This window comes from Biomphalaria glabrata, chromosome 3 (assembly GCF_947242115.1).
Source record: "Biomphalaria glabrata chromosome 3, xgBioGlab47.1, whole genome shotgun sequence".
Taxonomy (NCBI): Eukaryota; Metazoa; Mollusca; class Gastropoda; family Planorbidae; genus Biomphalaria; species Biomphalaria glabrata.
The window spans coordinates 56,017,994-56,042,942 of NC_074713.1; the positions used below are offsets into that span (position 1 = coordinate 56,017,994).

General features: G+C 34.5%; 1 long non-coding RNA gene across 7 annotated transcripts in view; it reads right to left on the minus strand.

Annotated features, from left to right (window-relative positions):
• LOC129924976 (uncharacterized) overlaps positions 1–7,931 on the minus strand; it is a 48,729-nt gene extending 40,798 nt beyond the window's left edge. For 2 of the 7 annotated variants that reach the window (XR_008776835.1, XR_008776834.1), the window contains exons 1-5: positions 7,464–7,929; positions 7,187–7,290; positions 6,749–6,942; positions 5,921–6,044; positions 5,269–5,446 (exon numbers count right to left, since the gene is read on the minus strand). This is a non-coding gene — a long non-coding RNA (uncharacterized LOC129924976). Of the gene's footprint in view, positions 1–5,268; positions 5,470–5,920; positions 6,045–6,748; positions 6,943–7,186; positions 7,291–7,463 lie in introns of all 7 variants that reach the window. The other 5 variants (XR_008776841.1, XR_008776839.1, XR_008776840.1 and 2 more) reach the window with 4 other exon arrangements.
• Positions 7,932–24,949: the final 17,018 nt, after the last annotated feature.

The window sequence follows — 24,949 nt, forward strand, 5'->3', positions numbered from 1 at the left end:
GTCCAGTCTTCGCTTTTGAAAAGTCCTAAGCTAAACATAGTAAAGTCATCAATTAAATGTGTTTTCTCCGCAACTATTTAGTTGGTCTGCAAGTACAAATGTTGATTAGTGTGCGTTGCATCACGAGCGGCGATATTTCCTTTGATGGACAGGTTCTTATGTTCCTTGAGTGTGACTTAATTATTGTTACAAACCTTCCATCGGAATATAAATGAAGACGTCTAACACAGTTATACATCCTTATGAATTTCTTTTTTAAGCACTCAAAGAATGATTTCACTGGGAATCGCAAATACATTTTGATCACCACATTAAGTGCAGAGATGAAAAATCTGCGAATTATCACATATTTGTACACAAACGTTTGTAGATATCCTCATCACAATTAAATAGAGATGTTTCAAAACACCACTGGTTACATCGCTTCACAATGTCTCAGTGGATGAGAGATGAGCGTGATACAAACGACATAAATCCCAACTGTTCCTGCACAATCATATACATCTGATGGCTTCTATTTTCATCATTTTTTTTTTAACATTTGTTTTGCAAACGTGCATCAGTTGAATAGCTGGAGCCCAATAAAAAGTTTCAGGCTTGCATTTTCGGCTGACTCCTGTTTTGAGCTTGTCGACCGACAACTTCATTTTGATGAACTGACTGTAACAATATTTGTGATGACGTCGTGTTCATGCTATTGAAGGTGGTCTACAAGCATCCGGTTTGAGGGCTGAAGCAGCCTCACAAACTTCGCACTCAACTAATGTCGAGTGAGTTGAATCAGCCTCAAAGCTTGCACTCAACTAATTATGTCCCAACTATTATTCAACTGAACTGAAATAACCGGTTATTTCACAAACTCATTCTTCTATGATATTTTTATAATGCCTTTAAACATTCCAAGTTATGATGATGCTTTGTCCAAGGCATTGTAGCACGTGAAAAAAGCAAAACAAGAAAAAGGATGTGCACTGCTGGGTTGTCTACAAATGCACACAGACATAACCAACTATTTTGTCTTGGATCAACAATTCAATTGATGACTATTAATACATCTAGTCCTCAGCTAAAAATCCTCATGTTTAAAACATAATACAATATCCTTTCCTACAAGTACAAAGATGGCCACCGAGACCGATCTTCTTTGAAAAAGTCCTCAACTACATCCTTTTAACATGAAGATGGCTAAAGAGCCCAGTCTTCACTTTTAAAATTCCTACGTTAATCATTCCTATGAACACGAAGATGGCTAAGGAGTCCAGTCTTCGCTTTTAAAATTCCTCCATTAATCATTCCTATAAACACGAAGATGGCTAAGGAGTCCAGTCTTCGATTTTAAAAGTCCTCCATTAATCCTTCCTATGAACACGAAGATGGCTAAAGAGTCCAGTCTTCGCTTTTGAAAAGTCCTAAGCTAAACATAGTAAAGTCATCAATTAAATGTGTTTTCTCCGCAACTATTTAGTTGGTCTGCAAGTACAAATGTTGATTAGTGTGCGTTGCATCACGAGCGGCGATATTTCCTTTGATGGACAGGTTCTTATGTTCCTTGAGCAGTGATGGGAACTGACTTTGCAAAAATTTTAGGAAATTTTGTAAGCCCCCCCCCCCCCCCCCCCGTTTTTGAACTGGCCTGTCGTGGCGACGACTTAAAAAAAGATGTTGCTGAATTTTTTTAAACTACGTAGAATCATTTAATTTAATATTTTCTTTAATTAATGTTGTATTACATAACATTTACACTGCATTGTGCATTACTGCACACAAACTGCACTTCATTTAGCATTACTGCACTCAAAATGCATTCATGGCACTATTGTTTGTATATATATTGATGGGAGGAGAAAGCTTTTTGCAGTCTGAGCATTCTATAATAGATAACTGCTTTATACAGATATTGTAACAACTTCTTTCTCAAACAACTATAAGGATTAAATGTGTTTGAAAAACATGCTTTTAAAATTAGTAATGATAAGTTTTATATTAAAATATATACATATCCCTCACTATAGATAGATCTATAATCTATAGCTACTACTACTTATATCTAATAACTTTTCTAGATTCTAGATCCAATATATTATTATTAGATATCTACATTCTGTCAGGCTTATACTCAGTAACTCACTATAGTCATGTTAAGAAGTTTAAGAAGGCCTACTTACTACTATATAAAAAAAGTATATTCTATATATAAATCCAGATGGTCGGTACACGGTAGGTCTATCACAGTATCACTCTATTAGATGAGTAGATCTAGATCTTATTATTATTATAATAGATCTAGATGTCTAAATCTAATCCCATTTGAACTCAAGGAAGTCGGCAGGCAGGGTTCAAATTAGAAAAATCTAGGGGTCATCGTAACAACAGTGAAAAAATAATAGATCTTGAATTGTAGTAATAGCGGCGATTAGTGCTACATACGTCGTAACATAGCGACCGGGCATCATTCATGATTGATACTCTTAAGTCTAAGTTAAGTTTAAGTCGAATACTTTTCAAAAGCTGGCAAGCAGCCATTGAAGTCTAGATCTAGATCAAAAGTATTCAAATTAAAGAATCTAGATATCTATCTAGACTGATTCAAACCACTCTAATCTGGACCGAGATCTAGACTTATAAGACAATACGGTAACACAAGATTTAAAAAAAAAAATAGAACTTTAACTGTGTCAAAAGACCGGATGTGCGGAGTTCAAAACAAATCAAAAATCTTATTTCGCATTCTTCCGAAAATGGAAAAATAATAAAATCGGATTTTTTTTTTTCATAAAAAAAAAATTGAAAAAAAAAAAATCGGATTTAAAAAAAAAAAAATGTCTGGAAAACTTCGGATTTTTTTGCTAGAAAATCGGACCAGAAGAAATTATCGGAATTCCGACAATTGTCGGAAAATTCCCATCACTGCTTGAGTGTGACTTAATTATTGTTACAAACCTTCCATCGGAATATAAATGAAGACGTCTAACACAGTTATACATCCTTATGAATTTCTTTTTTAAGCACTCAAAGAATGATTTCACTGGGAATCGCAAATACATTTTGATCACCACATTAAGTGCAGAGATGAAAAATCTGCGAATTATCACATATTTGTACACAAACGTTTGTAGATATCCCCATCACAATTAAATAGAGATGTTTTGAAACATCACTGGTTACATCGCTTTACAATGTCTCAGTGGATGAGAGATGAGCGTGATACAAACGACACAAATCCCAACTGTTCCTGCACAATCATATACATCTGATGGCTTCTATTTTCATCCTTTTTTTTTAACATTTGTTTTGCAAACGTGCATCAGTTGAATAGCTGGAGCCCAATAAAAAGTTTCAGGCTTGCATTTTCGGCTGACTCCTGTTTTGAGCTTGTCGACCGACAACTTCATTTTGATGAACTGACTGTAACAATATTTGTGATGACGTCGTGTTCATGCTATTGAAGGTGGTCTACAAGCATCCGGTTTGAGGGCTGAAGCAGCCTCACAAACTTCGCACTCAACTAATGTCGAGTGAGTTGAATCAGCCTCAAAGCTTGCACTCAACTAATTATGTCCCAACTATTATTCAACTGAACTGAAATAACCGGTTATTTCACAAACTCATTCTTCTATGATATTTTTATAATGCCTTTAAACATTCCAAGTTATGATGATGCTTTGTCCAAGGCATTGTAGCACGTGAAAAAAGCAAAACAAGAAAAAGGATGTGCACTGCTGGGTTGTCTACAAATGCACACAGACATAACCAACTATTTTGTCTTGGATCAACAATTCAATTGATGACTATTAATACATCTAGTCCTCAGCTAAAAATCCTCATGTTTAAAACATAATACAATATCCTTTCCTATAAGTACAAAGATGGCCACCGAGACCGATCTTCTTTGAAAAAGTCCTCAATTACATCCTTTTAACATGAAGATGGCTAAAGAGCCCAGTCTTCACTTTTAAAATTCCTCCATTAATCATTCCTATGAACACGAAGATGGCTAAAGAACCCAGTCTTCATTTTTAAAATTCCTCCATTAATCATTCCTATGAACACGAAGATGGCTAAGGAGTCCAGTCTTCACTTTTGAAAAGTCCTAAGCTAAACATAGTAATGTTATCAATTAAATGTGTTTTCTCCACAACTATTTAGTTGGTCTGCAAGTGCAAATGTTGATTAGTGTGCGTTGCATCACGAGCGGCGATATTTCCTTTGATGGACACGTTCATATGTTCCTTGAGTGTGACTTAATTATTGTTACAAACGTTCAGTCGGAATATAAATGAAGACGTCTAACACAGTTATACGTCCATCCGTATGAATTTCTTTTTTAAGCACTCAAAGAATGATTTCACTGTGAATTGCAAACACATTTTGATCACCAGATTAAGTGTAGAGTCTCAATGAATGAGAGATGAGTGTGATACAAATGACAATCCCAAATGTTCCTGCACAATTATATACATGTAATGGATTAAATCTTTTTTTTTTTACATTTGTTTTGCGAATGTGCGTCAGTTGAATATCTGGAGCCAAATAAATAGATGCATCATGAGCGGCAACATTTCCTTTGGTGGAAACGTTCATACTGATTGTTCATTGAATGTGTTAGGGTTAGGATTTTTTGCATGCAATTGTATATCATATCACATGGAATTGTAGATTTTTTTTTTCACATTAACTCCCAACAATAGTAACTTGAATCATCCCAATCTCCAGTAACTTGAATCATCCCAATCTCCAAGTGGCAAAGTGAAAGTTGATGGTGATTCACAACTTTTCATTTTTGTGTTTGAATTCCATATTTAGAATACATTACTATTGAATTAATCCAAATGACAAAGAATCCAATTCCATTATTTGTTGAAATATATTTACATTTATACAGTTGGAATTATTTCAGAGCAATTCAGTTTTTCTGAAAAATTTAATAGGAACATCCACATATTTTAACTGAAATTAAAATGGTATATCACTAAGTTTAACAAATGAAAATTCAGTTTACTTTCATAACTAGACAGTACTAAAACAAATACAATACAAATTTCTTTAACTAGACAGGTGAACTTACAAGTTGTGTGCGAAGTTGTTATGTGTTTGTGAAGTAATTACTGACATCATAATATACAAAACAAATACAGGAACCATGCATACATATACAACATACAACTAATGCAGGATATTTAAAGTAACATGCACAAACAACATACAACTAATGCAGGATCATCACTTTACAAAAAAATAAATGCTGTGAAGTATAAGAATATTTCTTACCTTATTCTGACTATGGCTCCATTTGAAGAAATGGCAGATGAACTTAAGATAAAACATGTTGATCATTTGTAGATCGGTAGAATCTTTTCACAGTGAGAGAGATGTTTAATGTTCCTCCTGCAGCCTTGAAATGTTCATCCTTTTTCCTTGACCTCATGTTTAATAGACCATTTAGTCCCTAGTTGATTTGAGAAAAACTCACTGTTTAACAGATATATATCACATCTAAATGCATTACCATATAATGCAGTATTGATAAAATAGTGCAACTAAATATTTTTTTCAAATAATTAATTTAAAAAATTTAAATCTAATGCAAACAAATAAATAAAAAACTTGAAAAACAGAGCTAGTTTAAAAATACTTCAAATATCTTTAGTATAAGTACAAGTTTTAAAAATACCTAATTTCCCAAGTTGGCCTTATAAGCTGCTATATCTGGACTTTTCTTTAAAAACATTTTCAGAAAAAAAAAACACTATACAGATCTGGCTTTTGTTTTGTGCTTTCATTCTAAACTAGCTCTGATTGTCTGAAAGTTTAAGAAACTATTGCCAGGGTCCTAAAACATACAACAGAATTAGGCGCATAGTGTAAAAACAATGTATCCTAAAGAAGTTCTTGGGTTATAGAGTAGAAAAATATTTATTACCTTGATCTGTAGATCAGTAGATAAACTTATGGCAATCAAGGCATCAGTGGAGAATCAGTGCACAATGATTGAGCCACTAACCCACAGATCAGCAACATGTAGTGTCTGTCTTTAAAAAAAAAACCTGAAATGTTGAAGCAAATTTACAAATTGAAATAAAAATGTCAATAATATATTTTAAAAAAAAAAAAAGGAAACAGAGTAATTGCCCTTGCCCATGTGTATAAATTTTTCTCCATAATTATTTTCCACATTCTGGCAGAATTGTTAATGTTTCAATTCCACCCTGTTATGATTAAACTTCAATAACATTTTTGTTTGTAATCAGAAAACGCTACATTTTGGTATAGAATTATAGGACAATGCATGCTCTTTTTATATAATACAGTATACTTTCTAAAAACAAAAATATATATTTAATAAATTGTCAACCTTATAAATCAGAGGGTAAGTTATTATGAAAATGTATGCACTATTCAAACATTCTTACAGTCAATGTGAAGCAGCTCTTGCGTGATTAAGTACACCACTTTATAAAAGTTTACATTTTGGTCCTAATTGATTCCCTTTAGAAGAAAATGTATCTTATAAACCTAAAACTAGAGCAATATCTGAAAATTTGCTGGCCAAACAACCCATGGTTAACCATTGACCATAGAAACAGTTGAGCTTAACACTATCTGACCTATGATCAGATGGTCTGAAACGAGTACTCTAAAACTCTAGACATTGTGTTTATATAATAGATTTTTTATATGTTATACATTTTTTTTTTTTTTTTTCATTTTGCTAAAAGATATTTGACTGGTACACTAGAATTCAACTCACCTATTGTTCTCAGAGAATTACCTAAGTAACCTTGGACACAAACTTGATCTCCTTGGCCTTGGGCTGACATATCCAGACTCCTGAAGTGATTGAAGTACAGTAAAGTACTACCACTGCAAGAAAGGTGTACACACTGTTTGGCAGAGTGACTTGGCAATGAAGACTTGTATATCATAGGGGTGCATTGCTGATAGCTGGTACCCAGAAAACAGTTTAGATCACATTATCTTATTTGATTGACCTAAATTTTAAACTAATAAGTGCCTTTGAACATTATATTAGTTATGATGATGCATTGTCCAAGGCTTAGTAATGCATCAAATAAACTTGATCACTATAACAAGAAGGTTGTTTAGCAAACTAAATACCTATAGCTTTTATTATTTTTTTTCAATAGTAAAATTTGTGTTGTGAATGAAAATAAAACTTTGTACTCACTGTGTAGCCATCTTCATAGTGAGAGAGATGAACTAGACACACCAAACATTTGTTAATATGTAGTACAGGATTATGCTAAACAAATCTGAAACATGACCAAAACACTGAAAAATGGTAGAGAAATATGTATAAAAAGTTCTTTATTATTTTTAACATGCAATGATAAATTATTTTAGAATTAGCAGTCAAAGAAAAAAAAAGTAAGTCTTACTTAAGCCTTGAAAACTTTAATTCATAAAAATGCCAACGAGAAAACTGTTATCTGATAGCAGATTACCAAGGAATATTTGTTGCTTGGTTGACAAATTGGTACTGTTGGCAGCAGAGAATGTGTGCTTGTTAAGCTGATGATATATGGAAACATCATATACTGAGCTAGAATATCTCTTAAATACAATATCTCATGGTATTTTAAAAAAAGTTTTTTCTATGGAAACAATAGTAAAGCCTATAAGTATTACATAGTTTGACTAATTATGTTAAATAAGATATAAAGGAAAAATACTTGCCTTATAATTGGACTTCCCATGATGTTTACCTCTAGTTTCAATTACCTGGACTGTCTATTTACAGCTTTGGCTATTTATCTCCCAAGCTAAAAGTTGAATCAATACTCAACATCTTGAACTATTTTAAAAAAAAAGTGCAAGCTAAATAAATAATTTTACAATTACAGATTAAGAGGCAATTGTTATCTGAATTCAACCAGATATCAAATAGCTAAGCATTTAAGTAAATAAATTGCATCTAAAAAAATTGCTTAAAAGTAATCACTATACACTTGTAAGGCAATATCTGTAGTTTAATAGTTTTGAAATATTTGGGCTTCTAGTAGGATGTTCTATTGAGAATAAACTTTGTCTTGACCACAGAAAAAGAGGGGGGGGGGGAAGTATTTAAAAAAATAGACAAGAAAGTAGATCAGAAAAAAAAGCAGGGTTGTGGTATCACATATGTTGCCTTGTTTCAAGTCTCCTAGTCCTGCTCTTCATATTAACTACTTGTAGATGGTTTCCATAATCTGTATTGGCACTCCATTTCTTGAATAAGATCTATTCACCATCTTAATCTGAAAAATGTGAAAATATAATTGTATTTAACTTGTTACAATAATCATGATTATATGTACCTAACTCTAAATGCTAAATGACAGAAATGAGTGTTTTTATGTAAATAATTTCAAAGCAATTACTAAAGACCAAGAGGACAAAGAATATTCAAAATGTTATCTAAGGGTACCCATGATGAAAAAGCTTAGTAAAAAGCACAAATGCTTAAAAAAAAAAAAAAAGAATTGTCAACATTGATAATGCATTCACCAATGCAAACACTAACACAAAAGATGGAATTCAAATGAAACATTTAAAAATAAGCATTACAATATTCATAATTTGCCTATCACTTCAGTATACATTATATTAAAAAAAGGTAAATCCTTAACATTTAAATGAACTACTTGCCTTTTAAGCTCAATACACAGATGAATGGAAAGTATGTCCAGAATTCTTGATGGCTAGAGAACCACAAGAATGAAATTGGCTTGACTAAAAAAACTTCTGGATAAGCTTGCTACACTGCTTTTTCCTGTTCCCTATAACTTGTAGTTCTTTTCATTACCTACATCTGAGGAGCACTAAGCTCTACTCAGCATCTTAACCTGAAAGTTGTAATAAAATGTGTACAGGCAGATAAACACAAATCTAAGTCTTAGTGAAGTGAGATTTTGACTAAACTTCATAATGAGATAATCCCCAATTGATCTAGCTCTCTAAATGTTAAAGTGAAGAAAATAAGTTTTATTGTTATGTATACATTTGAAACTAATTACCATAAGGCTAAGAGATAACAGAAAACATGTATTTTGAGATTTTGATAGGAAAATATTTAAACATTTTCAATTAGCATGCAAAAAAAGCAACAACAAAAAGAAAAAATGCAATTAAAATATACAAATACATAGAAAAAATATACTTGCTTTGATAGATCTGTAGTAAGAAACTGGTTCTTATTTAACATACATGAAAAGAAATGAATTAAAAGTAGTTAAATGTAACATTGGAAAGGACCACTTGCCTTAAGAAAAATTTGGTAAAGCTTGCTACAATTCTGATTATTTGTGCTTTATAGTTCATAGTTCTCATAATCTGTATTCATGCTCCATTTCTAAATCACTCGGTTGTAAACTGCATTTGGAACTGAAAATGTTATAAAATATGTGAATGTTGATAGAATGTTATGGCTGCAAAGATAAAGAGTTTGTTTTGAAAATACTGACTTTATTACCAAATTAGTAAGGCTAAACCTGAGTTTACCTATCTCAATAAATAATACATCAAGGTAATGAGGCTTCTCTAACATGCATATATTTAAAACTAGTTACCAAAAACTAAGATAACAGAAAAGTATACAAAGTGTTATGTTAATATTAAAAACAAGTTTAATTAGCATGCAGTACAAAGTCAAAAAAACTATACTATTACTTACTGTGCTGCTCAATATCTATATATACCAATTGCCTGCCTATTCTTTATTAAGCAAGCATCAAAAGAAACTTAAGTCTAAATTACATAAATTATAGCATTTGAAACAATGTCTTTGGAAAAAAAAAAAATTGATCATCTTATCTTCACTACTTTCCATCACAACACCCTCACCTGTTCTTTTGTTGGACTGTCGGGGCACCACACATGATCTGTTGACTGTCCTCCTTCACTTCACCCACAGGCTGTACACAATCTTGTTCTGAACATGTTTAATGTGACATGAAACTTGTGTTGAAGCATTGGCTGCTAACAACAAAAAAAGTTTTATTTCATTATTTCAAGATGCTGTTAAACTTTAAATTATAATACTCCTAAATCTATCTTGCACATCAAGCTTCAAGAAGTTCAACCATTGTTATGCAAATATTTTTAATTACAAAATGTTCTATAAAATCAGAAAAAAATTTCTTTAAATGTTATATAAACATTGAAAACATTCTCAAATTGCATGCACAAAAAAAAAATAAAAAATAAAACTGAAACATTAAAAAAAAAAATACATGCCTTGCTAGATCAGTGTTCCACAGCTTTCCTGTTCTTAATAAACATACACCAAAAGAAACTATGAAATTAAATTTAAAATTTAAATTATATTGAATAGATTACTTGCCTTAAATACAACTTTGTGGCCTAGCATGTTTCAACTTCTGACCAGTTCCTCACAAGTGAAGGTTCTAATCCTCTGATAACTAGACATTGATCTGAAAATGTTCCAAAATTTAATTATGATAATGAATACATAAAACATTTATGCAGAGTTGTTGAGTTTAAGTCTGTTTGAAGATCAAATTTCAACTTAACCATTAAAACCTTTTTTTTTTAAACTAGATCTATAAAATTTATATGAAGCTAAATGATTAATTATCTAACAATTATTCTTAAAATAATTTTAATTAAAAACATGCTCGATTTGCATGCAATAACACAAAAGGTAAAGCAACAAACAAACAAAAAGAATGAAACTTATAAAGACACTTGCTTTGCTGGATCAGCGGTTTCATCGCTTGCCCTTGCTTAGTAAAAACATTTTTATGATAATAAATCAGAATAGTTAAATTCTAGCTTTGTATGACTACTTGCCTTAAAGAATGCCGGCATCCTTGATTCACCATTTTTTTTTAAAGTGTTTTCATTTCTTGTCTGTTTCTCAAAGGTAATAATTACCAGCAATCTTTATGATGTTCCCATTGTATATTACAAAGAAGAGATCTGCGTTTTGATCTGAAAGAAAAAAAAATCTGCAGTTAAAAATTATTTATTGCAACACTCCTGTTTAAAATATAATTGGTTGGTAAATTTTTTAGATCTAACTTATATTTCTAGCATAACAAGGCACCATCTTTAATACAAAGGACTGTGAGGGTAATGAATAAGTAGACAGTCTTTAATACAAAGGTTATGGATGTGTAGGCACCATCTTTAATACAAAGGACTGTGAAGATTATGGATAAGCAGACAGTCTTTAATACAAAGGTTATGGATAAGTAGACACAGTCTTTAATACAAAGGTTATGGATGTGTAGGCACTTTCTTTTAAACAAAGCTTATGGATAAGTGACACCATCTTTAATATGTAGGTTATGGATGAGTGACACCATCTTTAAAATGTAGGTTGTGGATGAGTGACACCATCTTTAAAATGTAGGTTGTGGATGAGTGACACCATCTTTAATACAAAGGTTATGGATGTGTAGGCACCATCTTTAATACAAAGGTTATGGATGTGTAGGCACCATCTTTAATACAAAGGTTATGGATAAGTGACACCATCTTTAATATGTACCTTATGGATGAGTGACACCATCTTTAATACAAAGGTTATGGATGTGTAGGCACCATCTTTAATACAAAGGTTATGGATGTGTAGGCACCATCTTTAATACAAAGGTTATGGATAAGTGACACCATCTTTAATATGTAGGTTATGGATGAGTGACACCATCTTTAAAATGTAGGTTGTGGATGAGTGACACCATCTTTAATACGTAGGTTGTGGATAAGTGACACCATCTTTAATACGTATGTTATGGATGAGTGACACCATCTTTAATACAAAGGTTATGGATGTGTAGGCACCATCTTTAATACAAAGGTTATGGATGTGTAGGCACCATCTTTAATACAAAGGTTATGGATAAGTGACACCATCTTTAATATGTAGGTTATGGATGAGTGACACCATCTTTAATACGTAGGTTATGGATGAATGACACCATCTTTAATACGTAGGTTATGGATGAGTGACACCATCTTTAATACGTAGGTTATAGATGAGTGACACCATCTTTAATACGTAGGTTATGGATGAGTGACACCATCTTTAATACGTATGTTATGGATGAGTGACACCATCTTTAATACGTATGTTATGGATGAGTGACACCATCTTTAATACGTATGTTATGGATGAGTGACACCATCTTTAATACATAGGTTGTGGATGAGTGACACCATCTTTAATACGTAGGTTATGGATGAGTGACACCATCTTAAATACAAAGGTTATGGATGAGTGACACCATCTTAAATACGTAGGTTATGGATGAGTGACACCATCTTAAATACAAAGGTTATGGATGAGTGACACCATCTTTAATACAAATGTTATGAATGTGTAGCCTGCAGTATTTCACATGACTATGCAGACCAAGTTGTCAATGCATATTTTGCCACAAATGGACAACTTAAGACCACTTAAGACCTAAAATCTAAACTAAGTAACTAGTTATGTTATTAAGGCAGCATTTTTCTTTTCACAAATATAGTTAGGAACAACTTAAGACCTAAAATCTTAAGTAACTAGATTTTACTAGATCTAGTTATGTTCTTAAGGCTGCATTTTTCTTTTCGCAAATAGTTATGCTTTACAGTATCTTTTTTTGTTTGTTTACACATTTATCATTAAGATCTAGATCTAGAATGTTGTTTGTAAGCTATACAAGATCTAGCAAGACTAGATCTAGATATAATCTAAATTATTCTAAATCTACAGGTCAGCAAGCCTAACAAGGAATGAAAAAGAAATGTCCAAGTTTTGCATAATCTCTGAGCTGGTTTAAGTTTAAGCCCAAAAATTGATTATTCAACTAGATCTATAGTTACAATGGCAACAACGCCCCTTAAGGATTACATTTTTGATAAGTTGTGCTGACAGCTATTTCTAGGACTAGATCTAAGCCAATCTTATCTAGAGCTAGTCTAGATCTAGAGTTCTAGAGTCTTGATGATTAATAATAATACATCTATGGTAGATTCTTATAACTGAACACAGACTTTCGGGAACTAGATCAATTTTTTATTTTATTTTTTTATTTGGTGAAGGTTTAACTTACAAAAAAACTGAAAGCAGATTCTTATTCTGCAACTAAAGGACTATAAAAATAGCTGTGTTCCTTTGTATTACCACCCATAGTCAAGATTTTATTTTAAAATAAATTAGGTCACTTCATGCTCCTATTTTGAACGCAGTTTTTGGGCTTTCTCCTTTAGTTGAACAGTGAGCACCGGTGTTGAACACCACTATGTAATTGCTAATAAATTATATCGGTGTTACTTAAAAATTATTTAGATTGTAGTAAAAGAAGTAGATTCAATTTTGCAATATGTATTTATAGTCTATTTCCTCATATACTCTCTCTATTTGTCTCTTTTATATATATATATATATATATATATATATATATATATATATATATATATATATATATATATATATATCGTGTATAGTTTATTTATTTAAATACCTATATAATCTATGTGTAGAAACAGACAGAAATAAATTTATATAGATTATAGAGCTATAAATTAATTATTTTAATTTAATAAACATGATATTTTCTACTAGGCTACTTGTATTTTCTCTCTGTCTTTCTTTTAACTCCCATCCAAGGACCCTCTTCTTGTTTTCATAATTTGGATGTTCGTTTTGTGACACCTTAACATCCCCTCCCTCCCATAGATGCTTATAATTCTTTTCATGACTCTCTCCCCCTTCCCTCCACTGCCTGTTGGATAGTTTGTGACACTACTCGCTGAGTGTATACCTCTCCTTACCGCCAGCTTATCTTGCTTGATCACATGCAGTGGGCATGGTCTCTGGCTTCAAATTAGCAGCCCACACTTTTTCTTTCATTCATAAGTTATATATTCTAGATATCTCTATCTAGGTCATGTTTATTCATTGAAAAAATCATAGATTTATTAATCCCAATAATATTTCTTAATACAATTTTGCTGTGTTCAAAAAGGAGAATGAGCTGAATTCATTATTATTTGTTTGGACACCCCCTTTTTTAATTTTATTTAACAGCTAACGGTATAAATGTGATTGGAATGTCTTTCTAAAGATGTTTGGAAGCTTATTTTGATATGCCCATCAGCCTACGATCAAACAGGCTCATGATATAGCCTTCATCCCTTATATGGGTATGAATTGCCGGGGGAGGTTAAAACAACAGCTTAACATACATGGTTACCGAGAATCTAAATAACTGCCATCTGCTTTGGAAAAACGGAACAAAATTACCAGAACTTATCTAAAATTGGACATGCTCAGTCCCGAATCGTCGATTTTAGCTCCAAACATAAAAACAAATGAATTACAAACAAAAAAAAGCGACCCGTTTAGAAAGGAGAATCCGATGGGGTGTTCAAACTATAAGAGCCTCCTCTAGATCTAATCTAGATTCTAATGAGACTAATGTAGAGAGGTCCTATGACTATGTAGTCATGATAAATCTAGTTTACTGTAATAGAGTTACTAGATATAATAGATCTAGATCTATATTCTATATAGCATAGCCATAGCCGCCATAGGATAGCATAGGCCAGGCATCCATATTAATATATATATGAATTATATGATAGAGAAGACCACTAGACACTAGAGATAGAGATCTAGATATAGATCTAGTAATAGTAGTATCTAGTAACTAGTAGAGATCTAGACTACAGATGAGCTGGTTACCCTAATAAAATTATTAATTATTCTACTTTTGTGACTTTATCTAAAAATAAAAGGCCTTAATAAATGCCTATCTATTATTATAGTATTAATTATTATTTATAGATGATAATAGATCTAGTAGGCTATACTATTAAATTACTAGTAACTCTAGTATAGTTATACTAGTTATAGAATAGATCTATATAGATCTAGATAAGATATAAAATATAGCTATTATTTAGATTCTAGACAATCTAGAATTCTAGATCTAGTCTATCACTATCATATTATAAAAGTTATTGAATCTTTGACAAAATTTATTACCATATCATAAAGTAAAGAAAATAGTTTGTTGCCAAAGCAAATAAATATTGACTAGATAAAACGATGGTATGAGATCTTCTTTATAATAGTTGGATGACACTGGAAACGAGATGACACAGATAGAACTAGATAAATAGGAGCGTACCGTTTGAATGCGCCACACGTGACTGAGCTCTGTTCACTTGACCACGGCAGTGACCCATCATATGATCATAGGCATCTGTGCCAAAACTTGATTTGATTAGATCTAACTAAAAGATGACCGATTGGTCAATTTATCCAAGGCGTGAAATAGCTTGTTACATCCGGAACTAGATAGACCTACACGGTACACACTTTGACGTTTAGTTACTATGAAACTATAGATCGCTTAAATTACTCTGACCCGTGACCCCTAAATACACATACACACAATCTACTAACCAGTGGTCGCCAAACTCGTCATCCAAAAGAGAGATATGTAAACAATACAAAATTGAAGTTTGATCAGAGTTAGCAGCCCTGAAGACATTTTTATTGCAATAATTAGGTTTAAAAGTACAATCTCGCGCCAACCGCTACCTTTGTCTTAGGTTGGGGGGGGGGGGGGGGCTAAAACTTAGTATTATACCAGGGCCGGATTTACCTAGCCTATAGGCAACACATGTTAGGATTAGGGTTAGCCGTCCCTAACCCTCACAAGCTACGGTCTGCGGGCTTTTTCTGTGCACGACCTACAATTTGGAACTCACTTCCCATTGATCTCAGACAACCTGCTTCGGTACACTACATTCAAGAAGAACATTAAGACCTATCTGTTTAAAACTTTTTTAGATTAGTTTGTCATTTTATGTTTGTAATGTTATCACAGCGCCTTGGGCCTACATTTTTTGTTTGTTAATTAACAGCGCTTTATAAATAAAATTATTATTATTATATAGAGCCCCAAAACATATTTAGCAATCACATAATCAGGACTTGGCCGGCTAGGGTTTAATTTGTGTTGTTTTATTCTCTGCGCACTACGCGGCACATCCGAGCAACAGTGTCTCTTTGCCTGTGTGCTGTTGTCAAAGACTGTGTTTACGTCATCTCTTAGCGTCCTTGGCTACCGATGGACGATTGTTCAGCATGGCACAGAGGCTGTTTGTGGTATTGTACCTTTGTTGCCCCTTTCAACTAGGAACGAGATCTACCTTTAAGGTGTGAGCTAATGATTCGACCAGGTTCAATATTTTGCTGAGTGATTCGCTAGACTTGCCAAGGTGTGTTGAATTTATGTTGGCCGTGTAGATTGGAAGTTGTGTGAAGAGATAATAATAAATGTAGCTTTTATATAGTGCTACCTTCATGCTTGTAAACACAACCCTACTCGAGTCGGGTGTCGAACCTCGAGCCCCCTTCATAGGTAGCCAAGCCAAGATAAGTTCAAGCGTACTTAGCCTCTCGACCACGCTTCCCAGATGTGACGACATATTCGATGATTAAATCGCAAAGTGTTGCGTAATAACATGACTTATGTCACTCAATTATTCTAAAGTGTTTTACATGTTTCGGATGTTCCTTCAGAGTAGAAGATAATTTACTTCCTAGTCCAAACCTTAGCCAGGAAGACGGGAGCGGGCGGGGTTTGAACACGGGACCATCGAGAAGTGCGAACGACAGTCCAGCGCGCATACCGCACGACCAGGCAGCCATCCTCGTAAATTATCCCCCATCGTAAATTATCATTCCATCAAATATTGACTATGTTCGTTATCTGTGCACAGTGAATAGTGAATACTCATGAAGATTTTTAAAAAATTCTATTTCTCTCTCTCTCTCTTGTCTTGTCGCATGCTCATGAGTCATTAATAATAATAATATCCCTCATAATATGTACAAGTAGCTCCGAATTTACGGCAGTGCGACTACCAAAAGCCTTACCGTCCACAAACTCAAGACTATGGGCCTACACTTTTTAAAACTAAAATATGCGTTTTAAAAAAATGGTTTTTAAAATGAGATTAAATGTAAAAGTAGGTCTACTATTTCTTTCTTCTAAAATATGGCATCCTTTTGGATATAAAAGTACCGGTAGTTATTTATATTAATCATAAGTGGGTCTTTTTAAAGGTTTTCGAAAAAGTGTAGGTGCCTTAACAAAATCCTGCCCCGGGGCCTACACATATTTTAAATCCGGCCCTGTCTATTTCAATAGCCGACGCTTAACGATAGTGCCATGTGGCCAGCACAGCGACCAACCTCCCCACCAGGTACCCATTAGTAGCATTAGAGTAGTGTAGACACAGGCGTCATAATTATCACGAACTTAAAAATACCAGTCTTTAGAAATTCTTGCTGAGAACCCTTGGAAGCCAAGTGCTTCACCACACAGGTACTTATCCCGCCTTGGAGTTTTTAGAGCGGATAAAACAAAATGGAGTTGGGGGTGGTAGCTCATAGCGCACCCACCCACGTTCCCCTGTGTCCACCAACTGACATTTATACTGTTACGAAATGTCCAGTTCGGTTGACTCATCGAACAGCTCCGTGTTAGTCCGGCGCCTTCACGGGGGTCACGGAGGTCACGGTTAGTCTCACATTTCGTCCCGCGCCATAGACATCTGCCAGTCTACCATCACAACAGTCTATGGCAGGGGCTCTCAACTGGGGGGTCGATCGACGATTTGCCAGGGGGTCGCCTAAGACCATCGAAAATATGGATTGTTATTGTCTACTCTTTTAATGCTGTATGTGTGTGTTGGAGTGGGAGATTGTAAAAAGGGGTCGCCGAGCATAGAAGATTGAGAACCGCTGGTTTATGACGTAATCTTCTCTGCTTGAGATTTTTTTTTCTGGTTGCGCTACATCGAAGAAGGCGCAAGTCACGGAGAGTTCATAAGGCTGTCTTTCCCGAGCGGGTCCTTCGCGATCAGTGCAGAAGTCGGCTCAGTGCAAAACATCGTGATTTAATATAGACCACGGCGACTCGTGCCAATAAGTCCCACAAGGCACGATAAAACCTTGGACATGTGTTATAGCAACATAAAAATGGCCTACACATCTCTATCGTTATTTCCCCTCGAAGAGTCGGACCACACTTACACCCGTGTACAAATCGGTTTTAAAAACAACAAAACCCGAAGTACAGTCCATCCAGTCATGGTCTGACGACGCTGTTTTACAGCCACAAAGTTGCCTGGAGCAAACAGATTGGGACATGTTTGTAAACAACTGCCCAGACAGATGAACTTACCACAACTAAAACATTCAGTAATAATAGACCCTGGATGACTAACATAAAAAAAAAACATTCTGTCATCGAGAATTCATAGAAGTCTATTTATAAAGCGATGGTTATGAGTGTGTATGTGTTTTTCGTGTGTGAATGTTGTTCGTATGTGCATCTATATCGTGCATCTATATTGTTATTGTACAGGAGTTACGCTGAGGGTGTCAATTGTAGTCAAACTGAATTTCCATTTGATTGGATCAATAAAGTTATCTTACATATTATAAACGTTACTTCAAAAAGGAAAATAATTACGTCATATCACGTGTCAATCTAGTACCAAGTGTCTGCAGTCAACCCCGCAACGTGTCATACAGCCCAAAAGTATCTCCGTGCTTCAACACAGCCATCGCGTGTGTCCATTAGCGCACGAGTTTCTCGTCAAAATAATGCCAACATTGGCAAGACTGCACTGGGTCGGAAATAAGGAAATTAATTCAAGTCATTATAATAGGTTAATGAATGCCTGCTGACCACAAGTCCTCAGTACTTGCAAAGTCCTTTCTTCAGAGAACAGTACCAGGAAAAAGAAGAGGCAGACAGAGAAAGCGATTAGAAAACAACTTTAAAGAATGGAAGGGGCCTGTCTTTGAAAGAGATTCTATTCAAAGCAAAGGATAGACAGGGATGGGGGAAGACGGTTGAGCGATCATGAGTGGTGCCCCAACGGGCTAACAGACCAAGGGATAGGTGGAAGTCAATAAAGGCGCCACGACAAATAGTACAGAGACAGCTGGTTCAATGACACCGAGTTAATTTTCGAATCCCCACGGCCTTAAGTGGCGCCTTGGTAGAAATGTTAGCGGAAGCAGATAGGCGAACAGCGGGTAGTGAGCCTCGCTTCTGTCCGTTTTTTGTATCGTTGTTATTTGGGGGGTGGGGGGGGGGGTATTTTTTTTTTGGTGTTTTTTTAATGTTTTTTTTTATGTTTTTGTTATGATATTTTTTTTTCAGTGTTTTCCAGTGCCTAAAGAGCCCCGCCACAAAGAGAATCTTTCGTCCCCTTCAGCCCATTGTACAAATATTCGTGCCCCTAATGCTATCTTCATTTTTTTTTTAAATACAATTTTGTAGTAACAAAGGGAGGATACTAGAATCAAAGCATACCAAACGACGAGAGAGAGGAAGAGAAACACAAAGAGAGAAAGAAAAAGAGATGTCGACATTGTGTTGATGTGTATGTGTTTGTATGTAGAGTTATTCCCCTTGGTAAGAAAGCTCCTATTTGTGTGTGTTACGTGTGTTATTAAAGAGTGTGCATGTACCCAGCGTCTAGTGTTAGCGCGGCACCTTCGACACGGAGGTCACAGTTAGCGTCGCAGGTATAGAACATCTTAATCGACCACCGGCGGACAATGGTTATGCTTGCCCTGGGTGTAGTAAAATATGTAGGTCACGGCTGGGACTGCATATCACGAGAAATGTTGCATTCCCCATTAATCTTCGGACTCCAAAACAAGCATTATTATTATTATTATTATTAGTTAAGCTAACATGAGAGGGAAAGAGAAAAATATAGAGAGGAAAACAGAAAAAATGAGAGAGAGAAAGAGAGATTGGAGCCCTGATGATACTCGAAGAGAGGGAGAGAGAAGGAGAGAGAGAGAGAGAGAGAAAGAGATAAAAAGATAGACTTGTTGACATTGTATTTATGTGTATGTGTTTGTATGAAGAGTTAGTCCCCATGGTAAGAAAGTTCATACTGTGTTGTGTGTAGCCTGTGTTTTAGAGAGTGTGTTATGAAAGAGTCTGGTGTAGGCTATCCAGCATGTAGTGTTCTTAAGTGCTTTATTAGGCTAATGAGTGTATCATTATTTAAAAGAAATAATTTATTATTTTAAAGAAATAGAGGAAAAGAGAAAAATAGAAAGAGAAAGATAGAGAGAAAAAGAGAGAAAGAGATTGGAGCCCCACCACAAAGAGAATCTTTCGTCATCTTCAGCCCATCCTACAAATATTCGTGCCCCTAATGACACTCGCTCAGGCCCCGTCCAATGCTAACGCCGTCTCTGAAGACTGCCCACCTTTTTGAAATAAATTACCATTTTTTAATTACTTTTTTTTAAAGATTAGAAGTTGTAATACCATCTTCCAATAGAACTAGACCGTTGCAATATGACGAATTATAGATATTAATTAAAGATAGAATGTGTCCATTTCGTACACCAAAAAAATAGGTGATTCTTTTCATTACCTGCTGGTGTGTGAGCATTTTAAACAACACAGACTAAGGTTGGTAAAAAATGAAAATATTATTCCAGGCCCAATGTTGAAAAATTAGCTGAACTGTTAAATTCTAAATCTGTAAAAAAAAAAAAAAAAAAAAAAACTTAAAAAAAAAATATTGGTTAATTCATAAAGTTAATTCTGCCTTTTTTCAGAAGCTAAATCGTACTATAGAATGTTATATTGTTATTTTAATATATACGTTTATTAAATTATTGACATCAATATTCTCATATTGTGTGTTGCTATGTCTATGGCTTAGAATGTAATTGGGTTCTAGATGACAATTTCACTGTTTGTGAATCACGTGATCTGATAGTTGCGGTATTGTTGTTCATTATTACTGTTGTAAATATAATTTAAATTACCGATTTCATTATTACTAGTCGACCGGCGGCGTAGCATACGCCGCTATTTTGCAGGGCCGAGCTTAGGCCACTGCAACCTACGCGACCACAGTGGGACACGCACTTTTATAGGACCCGCGCTAATTTTAGGTGTATAAATTATTAAATTAAACCATTTTATAACTTATAACAGATTTCTCGCGGCCTCCTGTCGATTTAACAGGAGGTCCTGGAAATATTCTGAAATTGCAAAATATACCTACGAAAAAGTCCTGGAAATATCCTGAAATTATTAAAATCTTTTGAAAACTTATACAAATCTCATGTAATATATAGACGAATATTGTCATTTTGGGGTGTCATTCAATATGGAAAAAGCCAATCCTACGCACGATAAAAAAAACGGCATTTTGCAATACCCGCAATTGTGGAATCTAGTGAAATAAGCTTCTCGCGCCTCAAACTAATGAAGAATTACTTGAGATCAACAATTCTCGTAGATAGGTCGAAACATTTGGTAATTCTTGCTATTGAGCGTGATCAATGTAGGAAATAGAATTTTTATGATAGACTGTATATGACTTCGCTACACGCAAGGCTCGTAAAGTAATTCTGTACGTAGTAAAGAATGAATAAAAATGCAAAGTCGAATTTATTTTCTAATACAAACTCTTAATTTTCACTTACTATCCGTAACCCTACCCAAACTTGGCCCCGCGAAATCCGTTTCGCATAGGGCTCTACAATGGTTAAGTCCGGTTCTGCTATTTAGAGACGGATGAATAGTACTTCACCCTCCCCCTCTCTTTTTTTTTTTTGCCTCTAGACTCTAGGATAACTCCCTCCGTCCGACTTGCAAAAATAAAAGAGTGATCTTTCCATGGTGTCCAAACTCTTGAGCGTGCTCCGTGTCGCCTCGATAGTCACTACAGAGTAGATTACCCCCCCCCCTCCCACACACCTTTTTTTAACGTGAGGTAGAAATAAAAAAAAAGTGATATTTCAATGGTCCGGCTCTGCTATTTTGTGACAACGTGTTAACCCCCCCCCCCCCTTGTTTTCTCGTAGAATATCCGCAGAGATAAGAGAGTGATCTTTCCTTTACTTTTATACTATTGAGGGAAGAGGAGAATTGTATGTATATATATATATATATATATATATATAGATTACTTTTCATTTATCTTAATCTTGATCATGTGTATGTTGAAGTTTTTATTTTAATTGACTGCTTCAGTAGCACTTGTGCTTAGCGACGAAACAAATCACATTATGAAATTGTTCAAAAAAAAATTTTATTCTTGTAGTAATGCAATTTTTATTTTTTTAATAAGAAAAAGAAATGTAATATACATATATTTATAATTCCCCCCCCCCCCCCCAAAAAAAAAAAAAGGATTGTAGAAGCGCAGGGAGGATACTAGGATCAATCCATAATTCGTGGATTATTTACCCTGTCTATTTACAGTGTTTAACTAATCTCCATCGTTTGAAGATCAACATGTTTAAGAGAGTCTCAATTTTAGAATAATTTTGTTTCAAATCATGTTGCTATTGATGTCTAGATGACACATTGTACAGTAACTGTTAATAATTATTGTTTAAATAAAAAAAAATTCAGAAATTTTATAAATGTCATGCATTTTTAATTTTTCTTTTTTTCTTCTTTTCTTTCATTCTAAAGAGAAAAATAATTAGGCAGTACGAGGATCGAACCCACACGCTGTAGCATGACGCTATAATAACTTAGTTAACCAGCCATACTACTAAAAAGTAAAAAGTAGTTACCCTTTCAGACCATGCGGTTTATAGGGAAGATGATGTTCAGGTCATCTATATCTTAAGCCAACGGTTTACAAGAGTGTCATGTGGCCAGCAAAACGATCAGCCTCTACTTCCCTCAACTAAAGTCATTAGAGTTGGGTGGACTCTGAATGCAGAACTAGAGGGAAGGATCCTAGCAATGAAATTGAGATGCTACTAAAAGATCCTAGGTATCACATACAAAGACCTTATCACAAATGAAGAGATTAGGATTAGCACTGCGATTGGACCCCACGATAACTTGCTAACTACTTTCAATAAAACGCAAACTAAAACTCTATGGCCATATCACAATATCCTCAGGGCTTGTAAATGCCTTCCTTCAGGGAAAAGTACCAGGTAAAAAAAAAAGAAGAAACAGATGGAGAAAGAAGAAGGCAACATCAAAGAATGGACGTGCTTGTCATTGAAAGAGATTTTATCCAAGGCAAAAACAGAGACGATCTATTGGTCTAAACTGGGTCAAAGGTTGTGACGAAGCAGGTCAAGGTTGAGGTCTTCTATAGCGATTGGACTCCATTAACTACCCACTTTTAGACTTTGCGGTCTACATGGCAGATGATATAGAGATTATTTTTCTTTGACAAACGGTTAACGAATGAGGGTGTCATGTGGCTGACAAACGATCAACAGCCTTAATTTATCCCAGCTAATGTCAGGTACCTATTATAGTTGGATGGACTCATAGGTGTCCTAAAAAATCCCGAAATTCAAAAACCAAGCCTTCACCGAGATTCGAACCTGAGACCACTCATCCCCCAATGCCACATAGTAGGCCTATTTTTTTTAAAAGAAATCGTTAAATGAGGTAGTTTCGTATTCCCCCCTAGTCACGTGGTTGTGTGTATACAACGCGCACCGTGCTTAGTTTTAGTTAGTTTGTAGTGGGAATCTGAAGCGTTTTAAGTCAATATTTAGTGGTTTCAATTTACTCATTAGCGCTAAACTATAATTTGTTAATAACAGGAGAATCTAGAGATACATTTTTTAATAGTTTCAACTAAAACAAATAGTTAAACCTTTGATAGAAGGTACCGAAGCGTTGGCCTATAATCTGCCATACTGAGATCAAGATTTCATGATCTACAATGAATGACTTCACTTACAGTTCTTAGCGTTCGGGTAACCAGTCCTAGAAAAAAAAAGTAACACTTTCATCCCCCCCCCCCTTTTTCCTCTCTGCCCAAAAGTAAACAAACTTGAACTTGAGTAGAACACTAAAAGTTGGACAGCAGACCAGTGTGTATTGGTCAGATAGCTCTAGGGCAAGTCTAGTGTGTAGTCGATATGTCGACTAGTTGTTATAAAAGATAAAAAGACCGCCATGTGTTTTTCTTGTGCGTAATAGGCTTCAGTTGTTTAGCGAACAAATAACACATCTGATAGTCAAGGATAAATCTAGATCTACTCTTACAGTTACACAAGCCAAATGTGTCTTACCCCGCCCTTTCATTGTTAAATTTGGTTTCTAAGTAATAAAATAGATCTAGATCTGTTTCGTCAACGCATTTTTGAAACTTTAATGTAACATTTTGTGAATTTCTTAAAAAAATGTTAGAACTTTTAATAACATAATAATACATCATGTATCCAACACAATAACCGGAATATGAAATATATAACGTTAAAAAATAGCTGAAGTTTATGAAAATAACAATGTTTCAACTAATATGCATATTATCCCATATATAGGCCTCTCTCTCTCTCTAAATATATATATATATATATATATATATATATGTGTGTTTGTGTGTTTTGTGTAGTTTATACCAAGCTTTTTTTTTTAATCTTACAAGAACGTTTGTAAAAACATCTTCTGTATGTGAATGTATCATCGGAAATGTGTTGACGCTTGTTGTGGACTATTAAGGAAATATCATTGATAATTTAAAATTTATCCTTAAACAGTTCTTGGCCCTTTATGAAAACATTCGTAAAGTTATTTGAACATTCAGGGAGTTTGTTGATGTACTCTGAATATTTTAAAATGTTTGTAAATGTAAAATTTCGTAAAAATAGAGGAGCAACAGCAATGGAAATATAGGAAGACAAGGCCATTCTCCTCTTTGTTGTCCAACGATCACGTGACTTTGGTTAAAGTAGGTCAGAAATAAGGAACTACCTCATTGTCTGTGCTGGATCAACTATCTTGCATAGACAGTAACAACTGACAGTAAATGCCTTTCAAAACACATATAGAGGTGTATGTTTTACAAGTTTCGGATGTTCTTTTCAATATGAAGTGTATTACATCCTACGGCGTTGGTGGGGTGGCGGGCGAGGTTCAAACTATGCACGAGT